This window comes from Pleurodeles waltl, chromosome 2_2, assembly GCF_031143425.1.
Source record: "Pleurodeles waltl isolate 20211129_DDA chromosome 2_2, aPleWal1.hap1.20221129, whole genome shotgun sequence".
NCBI classification, from domain to species: Eukaryota; Metazoa; Chordata; class Amphibia; order Caudata; family Salamandridae; genus Pleurodeles; species Pleurodeles waltl.
The window spans coordinates 925,763,641-925,785,866 of NC_090439.1; positions in this window are offsets into that span (position 1 = coordinate 925,763,641).

Consider the following 22,226-nt stretch of genomic DNA (forward strand, 5'->3'; position numbering starts at 1 on the left):
GAAAGCAATGCTTCACGTTGCTTTGCATTACTTTTAGCTAACTTACCAGCACAAAACAAATTCTGCACTGGAAAGTAAATTATAAAATCAAATTTCACTTTTGTGAGGCAAACTCAGTGCAAAATCTTTATAACTCTGTCCTTAAATGTTCATTAGAACACTTTGGGAAACTTCAGGGGCACACTGGGGAATCAACTGACAGGCTGCTGCTGCTGAAAATACATATTGTACTCAGAATATCAAGCTTTGTTCTCACATAGCTGAGGAATTGTGTGAACCTATAGAAATGCGTTCTCATTTTAGCTTCTGGGGCTCCTTCCATAACATCCATGAGAAAATCATGGTTCATCAAATGGCAGTAGAGGTTAAGCATTTTTTAGAGGGTAAAAACACTTTATAACACACTACAATCCCTGAAATTAGTAGGGTCCCACTAACAAATGATATTTATTGTGACTGACATTTGTTACTACCCTTTATTTATGCTCCTTTATTTGACCCTTAAAATCTTCCATTTAACTGTATGGATTGCAGTAGGGACCATGTCCACTAGTCTTGGAATGGTTGCCACAACATCTGGCCAGTAAATCAAGGAATGTCCCCCCCTAATCAAGTGATGCCCCCACATGCCCCTAGGGGCTTTGCACCCTTACATTTCTTTAATTCATTCTCCTGATGCAGGCATCATGTCCCTGAGTCAAGTAATAGCTATCACTACATATTGTTCAAGTTATGACCAGCCAATTAGGATTGACTATCTCCCATTAGAACATTGAGATATTGGGAGCTCCATTGAAAACAATGGAGCGCTCCAGGCTTCAAATGGCCAGTAGAAGACCGGAGCGCCACATTCCAATGTTTTGTTAACAGCTTTTGTTCTGAACAAAAGCCTCACAGACCCTGAGGGGATTTAAATGAGGCTTCAGGAGGTCTTTGTTTTATTCATTAGAACATTCTGCCCACTAGTGGCTGAATGCTCTAATAGCTTTATAGCCATTTGAAGCTGGGATATACCTGGATTTAAAGTTTTACTCACTTGTTAAAGGCCTTTGCCTTCAGCTCAAGCATTTACTGCTTGAGTGGGCCTTAAAAAGCTGGAATAGCCCACTATGGCAGGCTATAAGACTATATTTGACTCAGCATTTGTCCTGTGATGAGGCTACCAATTCAGGGGGACCTCTGTCTCAGCAACAGTGCAAGGTCCTGCATCTGAACCTCTACAACCTACACATCCTGTCATGGAGAGTTTTTCAAAAGTTTGAATAATTTATTGTAAATTAACTTTGTTTCCTATGACTATTTCTTAAGTCCCTACCTCAAAATGTTTTTTATGGAAGGGTGTTGCAGTGCTAATAGCTGGCCATGTGTGGTGCGGGACTTACTCCAGCTTTCACCTGGAGTACATTCACTACTGTTTTGGGTCGTGTTTGGTTGTTCAGAATTGCTATTCTGTATGTGTCAGTAAGCCCAGTTAGCTAATTAGAAAATCTTACTCACAAAATTAGTCTAATACATACCACCAAGCCATTGTGAAGTTGCAAAATCTGTAATTTGAAAGATTGTAATGATCCTAAAGCACACATGTGACTGCAGAAGATCTAGTAAACCCTCTTAATTCCAATATTTCTCGATACTCCATCACCTGCCGAATCAGCAATTACATACTCTCAAAATGAGAGATTCTTTGTGGAAACTTAAAATTTGTCAAACTTGCATACAAAGTGTGAATGTCTTTGGATTCCGCAAATCCCATAAAATGCAACAGGTTGTTCAATGATGATAAATGTGTACAGCGACGTTTTTCATGCATCAATTTGCTTTCTTTCTGTGAAAGGGGTAGGCGTATTTTGTTATGTACCTGCAGCAGTGCTTAATTTGAACCGGTGGTTGCAGGTGGAAGCCACCTGCACTCGCGCTTTTGTGACTGGCACTTGCTCTTCCACATGTGGTATTTACCAAGAGCAACAGAGGGAAAAACAAAGTGAAAAGATGGAGGAAAACAAAGATGGAAAAAACCATCATAAAGGAAGAAAGCAGCAACCTGCAAGAGTGAGGTAAAGAGTCAAGCAGTTTCTGGAAGTGGAGGCATGAGGTGGAATAACCACTACATGGTCTTGTCATTTGGCTCACCAAAAGTAATTGGCACCAGCCAGGTGATTGTGGCTTAAAAGAAAAAGTGATAGTTTCAGAATGAATCGGATTCACACCTGTGACGACAGCATTTGTATGTGCTCATTATGTCCATCAAACACACTGGTATTTTCAAAATGCCAAAAGTGTCACAATAATTATACGTTACTGAAGCTCCATAGAAACATAAACATCTTAACTATGCAGAAACATTTTTTTGCTGAACAACCAATATGTTTTCGGTAAGCAGGTATTCATTTTACAGCCATTTGACAGACATTACCAGACGTGACTTTTCATTTGACAATCCAAAGATCTTTGTGAGTTGTAGTCTTGGAGGGCAACTCCAATAGGGCTGGACTGGGAACCCAAAGCATCCCTTGCAGTTTTGTCAGACCAGCCCCCACCTGGAGGCTGGAAACGAAAGTGAGTGGAATATTGTAAGAAGTTGGGTTCTGACTGCAGTACCCCAGCCCCCACATGGAGGCTGGAAACAAGAGTGAGTGGATTATTGTCGGAAGCTGGGTTCTGACTGCAGTACCCCCCTCCACCCACAGTTTTTGCCTGTTTTGTTCATGCAACTTTGACTGAAGTGCACTGGGTTCTTGCTAACAAGGTCCCCAGTGCCAGTGTTCCTTCCCCAAAACAAGACACCTGGTCACTTGATTCCCAAATTGCCAGGCCCTTTAGCACCTCTGTGAGACCCTAGTAAATGTTACCATGGTCCTTATGGCATGGTTACCAAAAAGGGCCTCTAAGAGCTGCAGCACAGTTTGTGCCACTCTAAGGGACCCTGCACCAACCTCATGCAGACTGCCATTGCAGGCTGCGTGACAAGGTGATCACTAAAAGTGAAAACATGTCATGGCGCACAGACTGTGTGCCCTGTCCCATTAAAACTGCATGTAACAGTTGTAAGGCTTCCCTACAGCAGGACTTACAACCCTAAGGCAGGGTGCATCATATTATGTGTGTGGACATATCTGCAAAAGCAGATATGCCCCTGCTATGTCTTTGTCGATTCTTAGACTCAGTAAGTGTGCAGTTAAGCCATTTGAAATACATATGCTGGACAATGGTCAATAGAAATTCCCCAGCTACTTGATGGCTTCACTGAAACTAGGGATGTTTGGTATCAAACATCTCGTATTAATAAACCCTCACTGATTCCAGTGCTCGATGTATTAATACATGCACCCAGAGGGCACCTTAGAGGTGCCCCCTGAAAACTTACTAACTGCTGGTGGGCTCACTGGCTAGGTCCAACCAGCCTGCCACCAGCAGAAAATAATTTGCCCCCCCCAAGGGTGAAAGCCTTTGCTCTTAGGTGGTCAGAAAGAAACGGCTGCACTGGGAGGGGTGTTAACACACACTTTTCATCAGGATGACTGACAAATCTGCATTCCAAGACAGGGAGCTACAAAGAAGCCCACTGCCTTTGGTATGCAGAACTAGCCTCCCTCAGAGGAAGATGCCAACTCCCTGCCTAGACAGGTGGGAGAATTAGCTATGCAGGAGGTGTGTCCCATTTCCAGGCTGGACACACCCCTAGTGTGGCCAGCGTGAAGTGGACAAAGCCTCAGAAATTCTGACATCTTGTGTGTAGTGGAACTTAGGAACTCTGGATAGGGTGATGCCCTCTGCCCACCGGAAGTGGTCATTTAGGGGGTATAGTGCCCCAAAGGTAAGTAGCTCATTGGCCTCCACCCTTCACTCCACTTAACACCTCCTAAATTGAGTATTTAGGGGTACTCGCTGAAACATGGATTTCAGATCTTCTCTGGATACAAAAGGAGAGGACAAGAAGCCTGTTGAACCCAAGAACCAAGGAGCATGACTGATTTGGCACCAACCCTGCTGGCCTGACTGATGTCCTCGACCTTTAAGGAGCAACTCACCTGTCGTGCCCCTTTAGCCTCCATGAGACTGGGAGAGCTGCCAGTGTCTTACAAGTTTCCAAGAAGAACTCCATTGGAGTAGAGGATTTGCTCCCCTGCATCCACAGGCACCCAAGAAAGAAACGTGAAGACCGTGCTGCCAAAATCCTGATGCCGGACATTACCACTGCACCCGAGCCATCTAGCCCCTGCTGAACTGGACCAATGGTGTCAGCTTGTTCCCCAGGCCCTCCGGAGATGAAGCCCACCTTGAGTGCACCCCCTGTGGACTTCATGACTAAGTCTGCAGCCTGTGTCTGCAGACCCCCCTGCTACCACGAGAAACCAGGAGACAAAGACCCAAGGTCTCAGGACACGTCTGCACCCGTCCACCTCCATATCAAGGAGAAGAGGACCAAGGGTGTCCCCACGTCTTCCAACCCTGTGAGACCTGAACCCACTTGCTGGCTTGGTTGGACTTGACCTGCAGTCCACACCTCCAGACTGTTTCTGTGGACCCCCAGCAACCACGAGGAACTACGGCGCCAGAAGACACCACAGCACCCGCGTCACACAGCCTGAGAAGAAGCAGACCGGTGGTGTTGCCACATGCCTGAGGACCTTAAGGGTCAAGCACCCCTGCGGGTTCCACCAGACTGGCCTTGCAGTCCCAACTTGCAGCAACTTTCCAACCGGACCATTTCCCATTAAAGTGAATGGGACAACCAATGCCATTGTGCACCTCTGCACCCGTATGCACCAGAGCGTCCCCAGGTGACCTGTTGATGAGGCCTTGGATCTTGCCCCATACTCGCCTTAAGTCCTGGAGAACCGGCTTGTAAGTTGCTGTGAAGTGCCAGAATTCAGTACTTGTTTCTCTCCCATAGGATAACATTACCGCCAGCTTCCTACAATGATGTTGACTTGCTGATTTTGATACTGGGGGCCGATATAGCAGCACTGTTGCAAAACCGGGCCCAAGTAACAAAACTGCCACCCACCCTTCGAAGCTCCTGGGATACACCCGATGCCCATCGCGGCCAGTCCGCCCCTGAACTCCAATGCAGTAGACATCTAAGAAAGATATTTTGTAAAAAGAAAGCTGAGAAGTGGAGCACAGTGCCATGCTGTCATCGATCAATGTGTCAGCTATTTTTATGTATTGCAATGTGTGTACTTTACAACTAATGCTTTGCTTTTATATTATGCACAGATTGTTATTAGTACATATAATTATACATTTTAAAGGTTGGCTTTTAAGTTTCAGACTATTCTACTAAAATTGTTCGTTGTGAGCTAACAAACAGTGGCCCAAAAACCAGGTTTGAGCCCTGATAAGTCTGTTTAGTATTGTATCTGTCTGGGATCAAAAACATTTACGGAAATGACAGAGATAGCAGAAGGGATAGCACAGAGTTGACCTCATTACTTATCATTAGACACTCAATAGCCTCCTATCTGGGGCTGAGAAGTTCCAGAAAGGGCAAGAAAGAAAAACATCCGAGTTCTTTAAGCCCTGTTTAGTTTCTTTTGCTGTTACTGCCTGCATGACCTATGACACTGAGTGCAAGGGTAATTTCTAGAGGGACCAAATGACATGCCAGTGTTTTCAGTAATGGCCCCTGGCTACTTGTTAGTTGGCCCCAGTAGCTCATTGATTTGAGGTATTGACAGCAAGAAGTATTTCCATTGTTCGAGGAAGCAGGCTGTAGTCCCTCGAGCAGTGTCCACGTGACAACCTGCTCCTCATTTCTATTGTGCTGTGTCACATATGGCATGCTGTCTGGTGCAAGAGACCTGCGTCACAAGTCTCCTGGTCAAAAACTGACAAGGTTCTGCCAATTGTTCACTAACAAAGGCTAGAATTCCTTCAGATCACATAACATATGGTGATAGCTAAGAAGTCGCAGGTCTTTTTCTTGTACTTCTCTGTGAGGATTGCCTTCAAGCTTTACCTGGTGATACACCCTAACTGGATCGTCTAGTTCCCCTGATTACATGTTGTGTGTGAATGTGAGTACACGGAGAACATGTGTGATGGGATACCCTGGTTAGCATACCCACTTATGTATGAAGAACCTAAGATTGAAGGATCCTCCAAGTGGTTGTGAAGACTCTGTCTTCTACTTTCCAGTATGCTCTCCCGTGCAGCTTCCTTACATCCCCGCCTCCCTTTAGAAGACCCCGTACCATGCAATAAATGCCTGGATTTTAATATACGCTACTGTGTACATGATTACGAATTGATCTTTTAATTCCGTCCCGTGTGTAAGACCCTGTTTATGCACAGGTTAGAATTACGAGTTGCTCCATATTTAATGCATTCGATAGTTATCTGATACATGAAATAACCCCAACTTCCTTAAATTTCAGCAGTTCAAACCTGACGAAATTTAGTTGGGGAAAAACACACAGTATTTACTCACTAAGAACTGGTAATTGGTGGTATTTATTGCACTCAATAAATAACATATCTTGAAGGACCTTTAGGTGCTCTAGATAAAAATTCAAACCATTCCCAACAAGTCATGGTGGGACTGTGGAAGCAGATTCCACAATAAATAATTCTGTGATTTAATTGAAACTAGAGTGTTGCAAATATAATGTGTTTTGATTATGTTTAAAAAATAAAATCTTGTTAGCTCGACTTTAGTGGCCATTGGCCTAATCATGTTTTCGGAATTGCACTTTGTAATGCCTGTGGTTTGCTGTGCCTGACCCTAATTCAACCTCCCCATCCCTGCCTGTGCACCGGAGAGCTCCGATGTGAACTTCATTGTTACAAACGTTCAGGAACATTCTGTGAATTCCATGGTCTTGCTCGCTCTGTACCGTTTATAAAATTTAATGTTTTTTTCCTAGCAAGAGCAAATTTACAATCGTATATAATTAAAGGCTACTTACTTCAGCCAAACAAATATGCTGTTTATATTTTGAATGTGGTGTTGTTTTCTGTCTAAGTCATGATACAGCATATTCATTAGATGTGGAATAAAAGCCAACAGAACTGTTAACGTGTCCCTTTATGATAATTTATTACACATCAGGACTCGTTTTTGGGTCAATGAATCTTTTGGCCCAGTTGAGAGACACCTTTGGACAGATAGCTAATCAATACGTCCATCAATACGTCAATAATGTCATCAATATTTATCACAACAATACATTTCACTTCAGTCAAAGTCATCAATTAATTCCGCACACTACCATGACTTCTCAGCCATGAATAACCAAACCAGTTTAGTAGAATTTTATGAGGTTTATTTCCTATTGATTACAATTTTAAAAGCAGATGCGTTAATCTCAAAACCAAGAAACATAATAGCATAGTCACGATATGGCAACTTTGATAAGATTTAATTAAGGCGAGAATCACAAACATCCGAACATAACACGGCGCGAACATAGATCAATTAGCAGAGTGTCAATAACGCGTCAGTTCAACAAAGCATAGATTCAGTTGTTTGTCTATTTGCGTCAATTTTGTGAACACCTGTCCTAACCACTGATTAGCATTAGCATGTTGGGCTTCATGCAAAACGATTTAGAACACCAATTTGGAAAACATCTAACTATGGTCTCTGTCAAAAGTAAGCAGTTGGTATCTAGAAAGGAAAAGCAAACAGACAAATCACAAATGCATTGTCATAATTACCCTCCAAAGTTTAGGTCAGCGCACAGGTTCAGGCTTCGTCTTCAGGAAATCAGTCAAATCGCCATCAGTCAGAACTCAGCTCCAGGGCAAAATGGGCACTTCCCTCATAAGGAGGTAAAGTGTAAAATGGGCAATCTAAGGACGAGGATGGTTCTAAGCAAACCAATAAGTCACCAGACAGAGTGACAAAGTTTCTGGATAAAATCAATAGCATTCCCTAACCCACCTAAATGGCTCCCCGTGTCATGGGTTTTTATCCCTTTTTCGTTGTACATTCCCCTAATATTTGATTGGTCCGTGTTTATACCCCACTATCTTTAACCTATCAGAAAATACATTAGGTCATTAATCTTTCACCCCAAATTTTTTTACAAGTCTCTCATTGGTTCTACTGTTCGATGTCTTCAGAGGTGGCACATTCGGTATGATTTCATCTTTCTGTAATTCTTTGCACATCTTTTGGTCAGTAGCTCCATTGTCTTCACTGGTTTGTATGACCTTGTACATTACATTAATCTACACTGTTTCATTTTGTTTAATATCACCCTACAAGCAATGAAGAATTCGTAGGAATGGATCTAGCATGGTTACATTCGGCTTCTAGTTTGAAGAAAACAAGAGGTCATGTCCTTTTGTGAGTCAGCACACTGCAAGATAGGAAAAATACATTTAATATGAGAGCCAAGCAGCTAAGCTTCGGCTCATGCTAACTTAAGGCCTACAAGGATTTCAGCATAGATTCAATAACACAATGATGAATGGTTAGTATAGAACTTATTCAATATAACAATTCATAAACATTTTAGTCATCATTATTAGTGTACGTATACATTGGTGGCCACTCCCCGTGGTCACATTTCAAGTGCACGTTTAAGCAAAATTTTACTATTACAGTTTCTATGGGGCATAATCACACATTATTTCATAAACATTTAATGTTAATATAGATTATATAAACTACGATCTCTCATTACCATGTTATGTATGTTCGATATTTCCACCTTTTGTAAAATGTACTTTTCACACCACAGTGACTGCATAGTTTGATAGTGAGAAAATGTATAAAAATCCACCATTTGGGAAACAAGCCAGGTCTTCCTCTGGTCCTGTTAGAGAACAGACTCTGTGTTGGCTAGTTTATCATTCTCTTCTTTGAATTATTTTCAACTTCTCTCCTGCTTTTATGAGGAGTCCTTATGACAAATGTGCCTTGATTTCCTTTTGCCTTGTGTTAGACCATATTCTGTACTGGGTATTAATTAGATCAGGGCTTAGTTTCTGCTGTCAATTTGCATATTGCATATTTTAAATTGATTGAATAACCAATGCCTTTTTGTCTTCTGTATTTATTTCTTAACTTAAACATGTATTATGTGGATTTTCCTGAGTGGATTTCCTTTTCTATCTGGGTAATCATGTGAATGATCAGGGCTCTGGTCGCTAAGAGGCTCACACATAGCCATGATCCATTCATTCGTCCTTTTGATGTAAAAAAGCACCAACACAACATTATGTAGACCAACACCAAAAGCAGCAGCCCAAGGCTGCTTTTTTTTTTAGAAATGATGAATAATGTGCATGGCATGCTGACGTCATTACAGTGAACTTGGGCCCGTATTTATACTCCGTTTGCGCCGAATTAGCGTCGTTTTTTTCGACGCAAATTCGGCGCAAAACTAACGCCATATTTATACTTTGGCGTTAGACGCGTCTAGCGCCAAAGTATTGGCAAATAGCGTCATTTTTTTGCGTGAATGCCTTCCTTGCGTTAATGAGATGCAAGGAAGGCGTTCCCGTCTAAAAAAATGACGGCGACGCAAATGCGTCGTATTTATACTCCCGGGCAAAAATCACGCCCGGGAGGTGGCGGGTCAAAAAACCCCGCATTTGCGCCACTTTTTAACGCCTGGGTCAGGGTAGGCGTTAAGGGGTCTGTGGGCTCAAAATGAGCCCACAGGTGCCCTCCCCTGCCCCCAGGGACCCCCCCTGCCACCCCTGCCCACCCCAGGAGGACACCCAAGGATGGAGGGACCCACCCCAGGGACATTCAGGTAAGTTCACGTAAGTATAATTTTTTATATTTTTCAATTTTTTTTGGGTGGCATAGGGGGGCCTTATTTGTGCCCCCCTACATGCCACTATGCCCAATGACCATGCCCAGGGGACATAAGTCCCCTGGGCATGGCCATTGGGCAAGGGGGCATGACTCCTGTCTTTACTAAGACAGGAGTCATTTAAATGGCGTCTGGGCGTCGAAAAAATGGCGCAAATCGGGTTAAGACGATTTTTTAGCGTCAACCCGACTTGCGCCATTTTAAGACGCCCTAGCGCCATTTTCCCCCTACGCCGGCGCTGCCTGGTCTACGTGGTTTTTTTCCACGCACACCAGGCAGCGCCGGTCTGCTTGCGCCGGTTAACGCCATTCCATAAATACGGCGCCCGCATGGCGCTTCAGAATGGCGTTAGACGGCGCTAAATTTTTTGACGCTAAACTGCGTTAGCGCAGTTTAGCGTCAAAAAGTATAAATATGGGCCTTGGTTGCAATATGAGGCAGTCGACTTATCTCACTTTCACTTGCATCAGCTCTCGCGGCATCTCTCACTAATGGATCCCTGCTTTGGGATCACTGCAGAAAGGTGATCTCCAAGCAGGAAGTCATCCCTAGAAAACAGGGATTTCTTAAGACGGGGAGCAGCCCCCTGGCAATGGACTAGTGGTCCCCTCCCTCAGGCAAACAATATTTCTGCCCAACCCCTAGGGTGTGCAGAAAACACACTAGACACCAAGAAATTGTTTATAATCAATATAAAAAGAGGTTGGGCAGACCTCCTAGACATCGAGTAGTGCCCTTACCCCAAAACAAATTCTACCCCCTTTCCGGTCCCCTGGGGTACCTACACATCAGGTACAAAAATGTCAAAAAGCATTATTGGATGCCCAACTAGGCATAAGACCATGTCTCAACCCCAGAGTGAGTACGACAGGCTTTCTTTCCTCTAGGCGTGCATTGTGGAGTATACCCCCAATCTGCCCCTCCACAGAAGAACAAAAAGGCCACTAGACACTATGGAAAAAAGAAGGGCTGTGGCAGCCCAACCAACAGTGGGCCTTGCCCCTTTCTCACAATGAGGGTAACACTCTTTCTGTCCCGGCCAGATTGGGGTTGTTTATCCCTAATCAGTCACCCCCTTGTCCACTAGACTCCTGGGATTTCTGCAAGAAGGAACAGACAAGGGGTGGTGGCTGCCAAGCCAATATGGTCTTCACAGGGCACCTGTTTTCCTATTGCAGGTGCTAGGCCGAGCCACAGAAGCGGAGCAGCGTTTTTATTGGGAGAAATGTGGGAACACTGGGTGGCAGGAAGTTTGTGAATCTCACTGATTATGAGTTATTCCCTTGTAGAAATGTGAGGAAAATGTTTTTATTTTTTACCAAAGTTTGAAATTTAAGGGCCTCCTGGGCAAGACAATTTAGGGGATCCATGCCAGCCAGACCACCCTGTCTCCTCTTAACATCTATGTTTCAGAAATATTTGGGCTCGCTAGATTTTCCCAGGTGGCAGCCAAGCCCATGAGCAAATGTTGAAGCTTTGTCATCATCATCATCATCCTTTATTTCAATTAATTGAATCATGAAACGTTGAATTAAGACCAGGAATAAAAACCATCAAAAGTTAAAATATAATAGCATACATTCTCCCACTTCCACATGGTGATTAAAACTTAAAATATGACTAAAATATGCAAGAATAAATATTCAAAAATACATTTTGAGTCATCTGACTTTGAAAATTATTCCTTAATACTTGAGGATCTTACTCTAATGTGCCATATTGCTACTAAAAACTTTGCCACAGCACACACCACAGTGTCATGAGTGCTTGTTTTGCTGATCCTGAGGGCTGAATGCTGATCACTAATGCCCAGAAAGTTGCAGAGGGGTCTAATCCAACAGGCCCTCTGCTTGTTATACGCAGGACAATGGATTAGGACATGACTGATGTTTACTTTGGTCTTGCATTCCATCGGGCAAGAGTCTGTTAGACTATCATTCTGCTTCCATTGAGAAGCAAAATCACACAGCGGTAAGGATCCAATCCTTAATCTAATGTAAAGTGCACATGCTGAAGGCTGTAAAGTAGTATCAAGGTAATGCTCAAATGTATAATAACACTTGACTGATAAAAAACTATCTGTAATACTGCCAGATGGAGCTGATGCTAATCCAGCCATTAAAACACTCGTCCAAAATGCATCCTTCAGGCTCTGTGGGGAATCTTTTGGAAGATGCAAGGGGTATAACCAAGCGCCCAGCCCTAGTTTGGAAAAGCTGTTTTTTAAGAACTACCCCACACAATTTTCTCAACTTGCGAGGACCCTAGAAGCTATCTTAATCATACCCTATATGGTTCTAAAATATCTGTAGACCAAATCCTGATCCAATACTGTAGTGGCCTCAGGACAGCGATATCTGCAATGGAATGCAGATTCAAGTCCAAGTGGATTGGGAGTGTGGGTGACCTCGACGGAATCTTTAGCAGGGCCTTCATAAAATGGTTCTCTTCCCTTACAATATCATGCAGTTTGCCATGGCCTCATAGCTCAGCATCATACAAAACTCCCCTTGTAGCTTGGCTTTTATATATTTCTATCGCTAGTGTGGTGGAAAAACTGGAGGATCTTCTAGCAAATCATAAAATACCCCCTGCCTTTTGTCTTAGGGACATGGTATACCTTAACAATTGGCCTTCCCATTTATGGGAATTCTCTAGTTTGACTCCCAGATATTCAAAATATGATACTCATTCGAGAATCTCACCATCTAGCGATATGGTTTTCTTCACTGTGCTTTGTGTCACAAAAAAACAAATATTTGGTTTTGGTACTATTTATTTGTAAGCCATCATACTTGAAGAACCCCAAACATTTCTCCAAGAGCCTAGATAGTCAGACGCTGTTTGCGATAATGATAAGGTGTCATCAGCAAACAGTAAACACGGTGTCTTTGACCCACCCATTTTGGGGGCATCGTTTTCACAATCGTATAAATAAGGGATACAGGCATTTAGAAAAATAAGAAAAAGTGTGGGGGCCAACATACAGCTCTGTCTGACGCCTTTCTGTATGGTAAGCACTTCTGTTAGTTCCCTGTCAATTCCCTACCTTATTCTGGAGAAACTCTTGGAATACAATTCCTGAATCAGACTTAACAAAGGCCCAGGAACTCCAATTTTGCCCAAGATCTCCCATAATTTCTGTCGGGTACCTAACTCAAAGGCAGACTTAAGACCTACAAAGGCAACAAACAATCTCCCAGTGTCCAGGTCCACCAATTACCACTTTATTGTGGGGAACCAGAAGATCTGGTCAAACGGTGCTCATCTTCTTCCTGAAGCCCGCCTGTAAGTGACTTAGGACATACTCCTCTATCTAATCCCTGAGCCTACCCAGAACTTGGTAGGAGAATGTTTTCTGTAAGTTGTCTAGCAGACTAATCGGTCTGTAGTTGCCTGGGACTGACTCATCCCCATTTTTGTAAATGGGTATAATTATTGCACCTTTCCAGGAACAGGGGAAATGGCTACCCACCAAGATGGCATTTGACACACAATTTATGTAGGGGCCCCAAAGCTTCAAGTCAGATTTTAACAGGTCAGACGGTATCCCATCTAGCCCAGGCGCCTTCCCCGATTTTTGAGCCATAATGTCTACCACAGTTTCCCTCATGGCAAACGGAGTGATCACTCCTGGTTATGCATTGCCCCACTCGTTTAAACTCACTGGACCAATTGGGGAAGCAAACTCTTGTCTGTAAAGTTCAGCGAAGTGCAAAGACCAGTTTTCAGTAGAAATGTGACAATCGGGTCTGAAACTCTAATTTCGCCCATTGTGAGAAACTAAGGACCAGAACCGCGTAGCATTGTTTCCTTAGCTGGTGTTAATAATTCCTTCCATGTGGCCTCCTTCCACTGTGCCCTGCTAGTCTTTACAGCAGCAGCATACTCACACCTCGCCAAAATTATCATTGGTCTATCCTTTTGTCTTATTGTTTCTAGGAGTCTACACTTGGCCTTTTTACATTTATTATCAAACCATCTGTTGTGTTTGCCTGATTTCAGCTGCCTGCTTCCTTTAGCATCCCTAGTAAATAAAACTTTCAGGGAAGCAAACGGCTTGACGTGTTCTGCCATGATCTGATTTGGGGCATAGGTATTGGATGTAAGGGCTGGCAATTGGCTGGAAACTAGGTTGTGCATTCTAGCTACTAGAGCACCTGAGTTCATAAAATTATCTCATTTTAAAGTATGTTGGTTTCCCGCCTCCACTAGAGGAGGTACGACCTCCCACGCTACCATTATGGGGGAATGGTCACTGTTTCATTGCTTTCCCACCATAAGATCCTATATCTCCTGCCAAATCCTTATGTCTATAAGCAAATAATCAATGAGGCTGCTATAGCTCCCTCTAAAGAAAGTAAGATTAGCTGGGTTGTCTGAAGGGAAGCGCCCATTTCCTGGCCGTGCATCAGCATTAGGTCAATGACATGCAATTCCATAGCAATGGTCTTCAGCTGCTTCCTCAGAATTAGCATTCATGTAGTATCCTCTGCCTGCATTAACTCTGAAAAAAGGGAGTTAGGTTCTAAGGACACATCAAAATCTCTAGCCATGATAACAAAATGTGACGGGAGTAACTCTGCCACGAGTACACTTAAAGAACTAAGGGCCAGATGTAGGTAGCTAAAAAATTGAGGGGCATATTTATACTCTGTTTGCGACGGATTTGCATCGTTTTTTTTTACGCAAATCCGATGCAAAGCTAACTCCATATTTATACTTTGGCGTTAGACCCGTCTAGCGCCAAAGATCTTGGAGTTTGCATCATTTTTTAGCGTGGACACCTACCTTGCGTTAATGATATGCAAGGTAGGCGTTCCCTTCTAAAAAATGACTCTAAGGCATGTGCGCCTTATTTAAACTCCCATGCAAAAATGACGCACGGGAGTGGGCGGGCCTTAAAAAATGACATCCAGCCGCTTTTGCGTCATTTTTTAACGCCTGGTCAGGGCAGGCGTTAAGGGACCTGTGGGCTCAGAAGGAGCCCAGAGGTGCCCTCCCATGCCCCCAGGGACACCCCCTGCCACCCTTGCCCACCCCAGGAGGACGCCCAAGGATGGAGGGACCCATCCCAGGGAACTTAAGGTAAGTTCAGGTAAGTATTTTTTTCGTTAATTTTTTGTGGCATAGGGGGGCCTGATTTGTGCCCCCCTACATGCCACTATGGCCAATGACCATGCCCAGGGGACAGAAGTCCCCTGGGCATGGCCATTGGGCAAGGGGGCATGACTCCTGTCTGTGCTAAGACAGGAGTCATTTCAATGGGGGTTGGGCGTTAAAAAAAATGGCACAAATCGGGTTGAGGCCAAAATTTTGCCTCAGACCTGAATTACCCCATTTTTTGACGCCCAAGCTCCATTTTCCCCTACGCCAGCGCTGCCTGGTGTGAATAATTTTTTTTGAGGCACACCAGTCAGCTGCGCCGGCTAACGTCATTCAATAAATAAGGCGCCCGCATGGCGCTTTGGAATGGCTTTAGCCGGCGTTAAAATTTTTGACGCACAGCTGCGTTGGCGCAGTTGTGCGTCAAAAAGTATAAATATGGCCCTGAGAGTCGGAAATTGCGAGTCGTTGCGACTCGCAATTTCCGACTCGCAAAATGGTATCCAACAAGAAAAAGCAACTTCGTTTTGCGACTCGCAAATAAATTTGCACCGCAGATTGCGAGTCCGCTGTTTGCGAGGTCGCTTTTTGCGACCTCGCTAAAAACAGACTCGCAAATTGCGAGTGGGTGTTGCAAATTGCGAGTGGGTGTCGCAAATTGCGACTGTGCCGCAAATTGAATGCAGGTGCAGCATAACAGTTTGAAAAACACTTCCTGGCTCTTGCTGATGACATCACAGCCAGGAAGTTAACAAATAAACCTGGGAGGAGGGAGGACCACACCCATTTCTACCTGCTGAGCAACCACCTGGAGGAACAGCAGCAAGAATGGAAGACTCCGGCAGGAAGAGAAAACTGAAGTTTTCTGAAAAGGAACTTGAGGTGCTGACAGAGGAATGCTGCCAGCACCATGACCAGCTGTTCGTAAGGGCTGCCCTGAGTGTTCCAGACATGGAAAAAAGGAGGATCTGGAATGACATCCAGGAGAGGGTCAACGCCATAGGGGTGAGCCACAGGAGTATAGAGGAGATAAAAAAGAGATGGTATGACCTGCGCTCCAGGACCAAGGAGAGGGTGGCACAGCGCCTCAGGGAGATGAGGGGCACAGGAGGAGGCCCATCCACCGAACCACCACCCACACCCATGGAGGAACTGGTGGAACAGACCCTTGAGACTGAGGCAATGGCAGGAATGGGAGTGCTGGACACGTCAGCGCCAGGGACATCAACAAGTGAGTACCATGAAACATGCATGTACACCCATAACTGCCATACCCCCACCCACCCAGTACACAGCAGCATGCACAACCAAACTAGCTCTATTCCAGACTTGCAACCACCAGAATGGTGCATTATGGGCAATGTAGTTCAGTAGTCAGCTGATAGGCAACAGTTTATTAGGAGGCATACAACAGATGTTAGATAATGACAGTGTGTTCCCTATGTCCCACAGGTCTCCCACAAGACACCCCCACCAGCCAGTCCGTCCAGGGTGCAGAGAGCAGCCAACAGGCAGTACAGGAGTCCGAAGCAGCCACTACAGGGCCCAGCACCACAGTCCCCTCCAGCTGCACCAATTGACATTGTTGAAATCGACACAGCACCTGGTCCCAGCCACAGTGTCATACAGCAGGACCCTGAAGCTCCACTGCGTCGCAGACACAGACTGTCGCAGACACAGACTCCATGTGCCAGCAGTGTCCCAGGAGGATGTACGTGACTCATCTATGTCTGCCGCGGAGGCAGCCCTCATATCTGGTCAGAGCCTGCAAACAAGGCAGATGAAAATAATATCAAGGGCAATGCAACGGATGGAGCGTAGTTTCACCACAGGGCTGGCACAGGTGAACACACAGTTCACACGTCTGAACAATAATGTTGGTGACCTTGCACTCTCCCTACGTCAACTGGTCACAGAACTAGTGTCAGGCACCGTGAGTGGCAACTGGTACACAGACTGGACCGCATGGCTGCATCCATCGTCCACCTCGCTGTCAACACAACAGGTCTGTCACGCCGTACAGTTAGTTTGCAGGTGGACTTGGGCCACTTTGCAGGGGATGTGGCTCGGGGACTGGGTCGCATCAGCCACGCTGTGGACATGCTGGAGGCTAGACATGTGGTTAGGGGCACGGCAGAGACACCTCAGGATAGTGAGGAGGGGTCCACCGTCAGAAGCGCATCTGCCACGGACACACGAGTCTTGAGGAGTGGCAGTGCACGTCAGGGGTCTGCTGACACACCGAGCACTAGCCATGCTGGGTGTCCCAGGCGGAGGTGTTGAGCCCATGCACTGCAGGACAAAAGAGGCACATGAAGTGAATGTGTCCTCATTGCAGGTGGACATTTACAGCCCCTTCACAAAAGTTCAGTTCATCACTAATTAGGTTCACTTAATAAAAGTTCTTGTTTGTTCCACTTCACAACTGGGCTCTTTGTGTGTGACATTAGTGTGTGTGGTGACAGTTACCACGTACCTTCCGAAGTATTGGTTTGTAATGTGGTCCCGTCTCTGTCTGCCTTGATTTGCAATGCTTCTATCCCCAGGATGGCATTGTGGTAGCTCTTGCTCGTCATCCTCCGAATCTGGGTCTTCAGGGGTGAGATGTAGCCCACGTCTGGTGGCAATGTTGTGTAGTATAGCGCATGCGCCAACTATCTTGAATCCTGTTATTGGGGCATACTGGATCGCACCTCCTCTTCTGTGGAGGCATTGGAATCTTGCCTTTAACAGTCCAAAGGTCCTCTCTATGACATTTCTGGTCCTCCTATGTGCACTGTTATATCACCTCTCATTCTCATTGCTGGGTGTGAGGTACGGGGTAAGTATCCATGGTCGTAGCGCATATGCACTGAGACCTGTTTGGCAAAAATGGGCAATGTTAACAGGGCATGGATGGTTTCTACTGTGACCTGTGTGTATGTCTTCAGGGTGTCTGCATCAATACCTAATAGATATCCGTCTCCAAACTCCCCACATTCTAGGCGTTGGTGTATCCCACTGTGCCTGAAAATGTAAGAGTCATGTGTACTCCCTGGAAATTTGGCTACCATGTCAGTGATGACATAATGGGCGTCACATACCACCTGGATGTTCAGTGAGTGGGTACACTTCCGGTTGCGGAACAGATATTCCAGATTTGCAGGAGGGCATATTTGTATATGTGTCCCATCTACACACCCTATTACATGAGGGAAGTTGGCAATCCTGTAGAATTCCAACTTGGTGCTGTTGATTTCTGCCTCATTCCTGGGTAGGTATATGTATCTGGACATGTGTGTGAGTATGACATCTAAGAAACATCTGAAGAACCGTGAGAGTGCACTTTGGAATACCCCACCTGCCACAGCAATGACCCCCTGATAGCTGCCAGAGGCCAAGAGGTGCAGTGAGCATAGCACTTGCACATGTGTGGGGATGGCGCTGCCGCGCACAGTCTGGCGTTGCAGCTGCGGATTGAGTAGATCTATTAATTCTAATATTGCTGCACTGCTGAGTCTGTATTTATCATATATCTCCTCCTCTGTTTGTTGGAAAAGTGTCTGCCTGGTTCTGTATATCCTCTCCTGTCTCTGGCTCCTCCTCCTCCTCTGCTGTGCGGTGTGGACTCTCCTCCTCCTTGCCATCACATATATCTCCGCCATCTTGAGTAAGCCAGATGCCTTCTGGGTCTCCTTTTATACTTTGTTTCTGGTTACCACCTGCTCTGAGTTAGTGGTAAATTGGGTGTGCAAAATGGGCTTTTTGCGACGTCGCAATTTGCGAGTGGCTTTTGCATATGGTTTGCGACTCGCAAATTGCGTCTCCCTATTTGTGAGTCGCACAATGGGGTCGCAGAATTTACGAGTCGGTAATGGCTCGCATCCCAGGTAGGCTTAACTTAGGAGACAGGTATGTGAAGCATTTAAATTCACCAATACAGTGAATATGTAAGACACAACACACAATCCCACACCAATGTATGAAAATAAGAAATATTTTTATCTTTAAAATGACACCAAAATGACAAAATACAATATAGGGAACCAGAGATATGAATTTTTAAATATTAAATAAAAAAATGTGTTTTCCAGTGCTTAGAAATCAATTGCGCCAACCGAGGACCTCTGTTCACGCTTGACCGGGACAAAGTCAAAGTTTGAGGCTGATCGCAATGGAGCCTTGCTTGGATACACTGACTGGGAGGCCTTGGTTAAAATGTTACGTTCTTACTTAGAAACTTTTTTGGAGCTTTTCTCTCTTGAAGTTGTGCAGTCTTCTCTAGCAAGCCAATTTCAATGCGAAGTCGTCGGACTGGTTTTTTCCAAGGACTGGGTCAAATCCTGCAAGTCTAGCGCTCCGGAGCTTTCAGTGGGACAGCCTGAAATTCAGAACGGGTCGCAGTTGAAGGTAGTCAATTTGACTTCCGACATCAGGTCGGTCCACTTCTGGAGCTTTTCCCAAAGTTGCTCCAAACTTCTGGAGCTTCTTCCTAAAATTCCTCTTGAGGGTTCAAAGTGTCCAAAACACAAATCCAGGGGTCTAGAAGGTCTGAGATGGTACTTGGAAGTTTAGGACTACAATTACCCCAGTGCACGAGGTCAAATTCTTAAAGGTTCACCGGACGCCCTCCAGGCTTTGGACTTTTGTAACAATTGATGCATGCATGCTCTGTCTTTGTCCTTTTAGAAGCAAGGCAAATTCTGTAGGGCTGTTGTTTCAATGTGCAACAAGAAAAGCACAGCAGACAGCATACAGAAGACAGCAGACAGCAGACAGCAGTCATTTGGGTTGCATACCAGGTCTCCATCAGGGCAGTCCTTCTTCTTCTTGTGGTTTAAGGCAGCAGAGCTGAGTTTACTATACAACTCCCAGATATTTATTCAATTATCCTGGGGGAGAATCAGAGGGGCATCCCTGTCCAGTGAGATGCATGGTGCCACCCAAAAGCATGACAGCTTCCTCCAAAGTGTGGCATTTTCGTGTCCCACAAAACACAGCACTTTAAATTCCAAGATGGACAATTTCTGTCCAGAGGAGCAGGACTTGTATAAACCAACCCACTGCTGTGGCTCATTTCCATTAACACTCCCCCTCCAGATCATCTGCAAGTTCCTTTCCTGGGCCTGCAGTCTGACTGTGGGGTTATTTGTCCTGCTTGCTATGAAGCCTTGTTTGATGTACAAACCCACTTCCTGGCCTGGCCTCTGCAGCTGCAGAACTCCCCCCATCAGATAACCTCTATTCAGTGCAGACCACTTATCACCTCATCAAAGCAGCCTGCCTAATTCTGTTAGGCTGATCAATCAAAAGAGGCCACTAGCAGGCTGGGGTTTGGCTTACAGAAAAGAAAGTCTTGTAAATTATTTTCTGTATTAGCTATTGTTAAAAATGCAGTATTTGGTTGGCAATCAGGTCCAAACAAGGACCCTCGCTCTAGTCAGGGCAAAGGAGAAACACACCTGGTTAACCACAGCTCACCTCCTTGGTAGCTTGACGTGAGCAGAAAGGCTTAACCTAGAAGCAATGTGTAAAGTATTTGTGCCAACACACCCAGTAATTCAGTGGAACACTCCAAATTGGACACCACACAGGTTTAGAAAAATAGTAAATATTTATCTAAGTAAACTAGACCAAATACTATAAAAATCCACAATACTCAATTACAAATATATCTTAAGCAACTAAGAACACAAAAATGGTGCTTAGAAGCACCAATGCTGCAATTTGATGTTAAGCGTCATCGTGTCGGAGTCGTTTCCAACAATGCGACGCCACTGGCTCCGTTTACAGAGTCGCATGGACCCCCATGTACAGTACATTAGCAAAAGTGGAAAACAGGCCAGTGCACGGAGTCAGGGAGCGAGGTGTCACTGTATCCGAGGCGGTGTGAGTTCTGGTGCTGTAAGACAAAGGAGCGGAGGTGTCATGAAGAGGCGTCGGGTCCTTGCAGCGAAGTGGTGGAGGTGAGGCGGTGTCGATTGCGAGGAGTCGGTCCCGTGGCACTTCCAGCAAAGACAAAGTTTGGCAAAGTCACGATGCTGTGGGGCGACCCCCCAGGGTCGCGGACCGTCACCGAGTCACAGGTACTGAGACAGAGCCGGGTGTCACAAACATCAGAGCTATGACACTCCAATTGTGCAAGCTCTTGGGACGTCAACGGCGTCAGTTGCAATCCTTGCAGAGGCTTCAAAAACAGGAGGCAAGTTGAGTCCAAGCCCTTGGAGATTCTTCTCAAGCAGGAATGCACAACAAAGGCCAGTTTTTGTCCCTAAAGTCTCGGGTTTTGGTCCAAAACGTATACCCCTTTCTGTCTTCGAAGTTGCCCAACTTAAAAAAAAAGGTTTCTTTCATTTTCAGGATCCTGCCTTGCCCAGGCCAGGCCCCAGCCACACACCAGGGAGTTGGAGACTGCATTGTGTGAGGGCAGGCACAGCCCATTCAGGTATAAGTGACCACTCCTCCCTCCACTTTTGCCCGGATGGCTCATCAGGATATACAGGCTGCATTCATCTCCCTTTGTGTCACTGTCTAGAGGAGATTCACAAACAGCCCAACTGTCAGTCTGACCCAGACAGGGAATCCTCAAACAGGCAGAGTCACAGAATGGTTTGAGCAAGAAAATACCCACTTCCTAAAGTGGCATTTTCAAACTAACAATCTAAAAACCAACTTCACTAACGGATGTACTTTTAAATTGTAAGTTCAGAAACCCCAAACTCTGAATTTCTATCTGATCTCAAAGGGAAACTGCACTTTAAGACTATTTAAAGGCAGCCTCCATGTTAACCTATGAGAGAGATAGGCCTTGCAACAGTGAAAATCCAATTTGGCAGTATTTCACTATTAGGAAATGTAAAACACATTAGTACATGTCCCACCTTTAATATACACTGCACCCTGTCCATGGGGCTACCTAGGACCTACCTTAGGGGTGTCTTACATGTATAAAAGGGAAGTTTTAGGCCTGGCAAGTGGGTACACTTGCCAAGTCGAATTGGCAGTTTAAGACTGCACACACAGACACTGCCTTGGCAAGTCTGAGACATATTTACAGAGCTACTCATGTGGATTGCACAATCAGTGCTGCAGGCCCACTAGTAGCATTTGATTTACATTCCCTAGGGCACCTCTAGTGCAGTTTACTAGGGACTTACTAGTAAATCAAATAAGCCAATCATAGAAAGTCAATTACACATGCAATTTCACATAGGGTGCATTTGCACTTTAGCACTGGTCAGCAGTGGTAAAGTGACCAGAGTAACAAAAACAGCAAAAACAAAGTACAGCACAAAGCAACAACCTGGGAAGCAGAGCCACAATGTTAGGGTAGACCACGCTAAGGATGCCAGATCTAACAGTTAT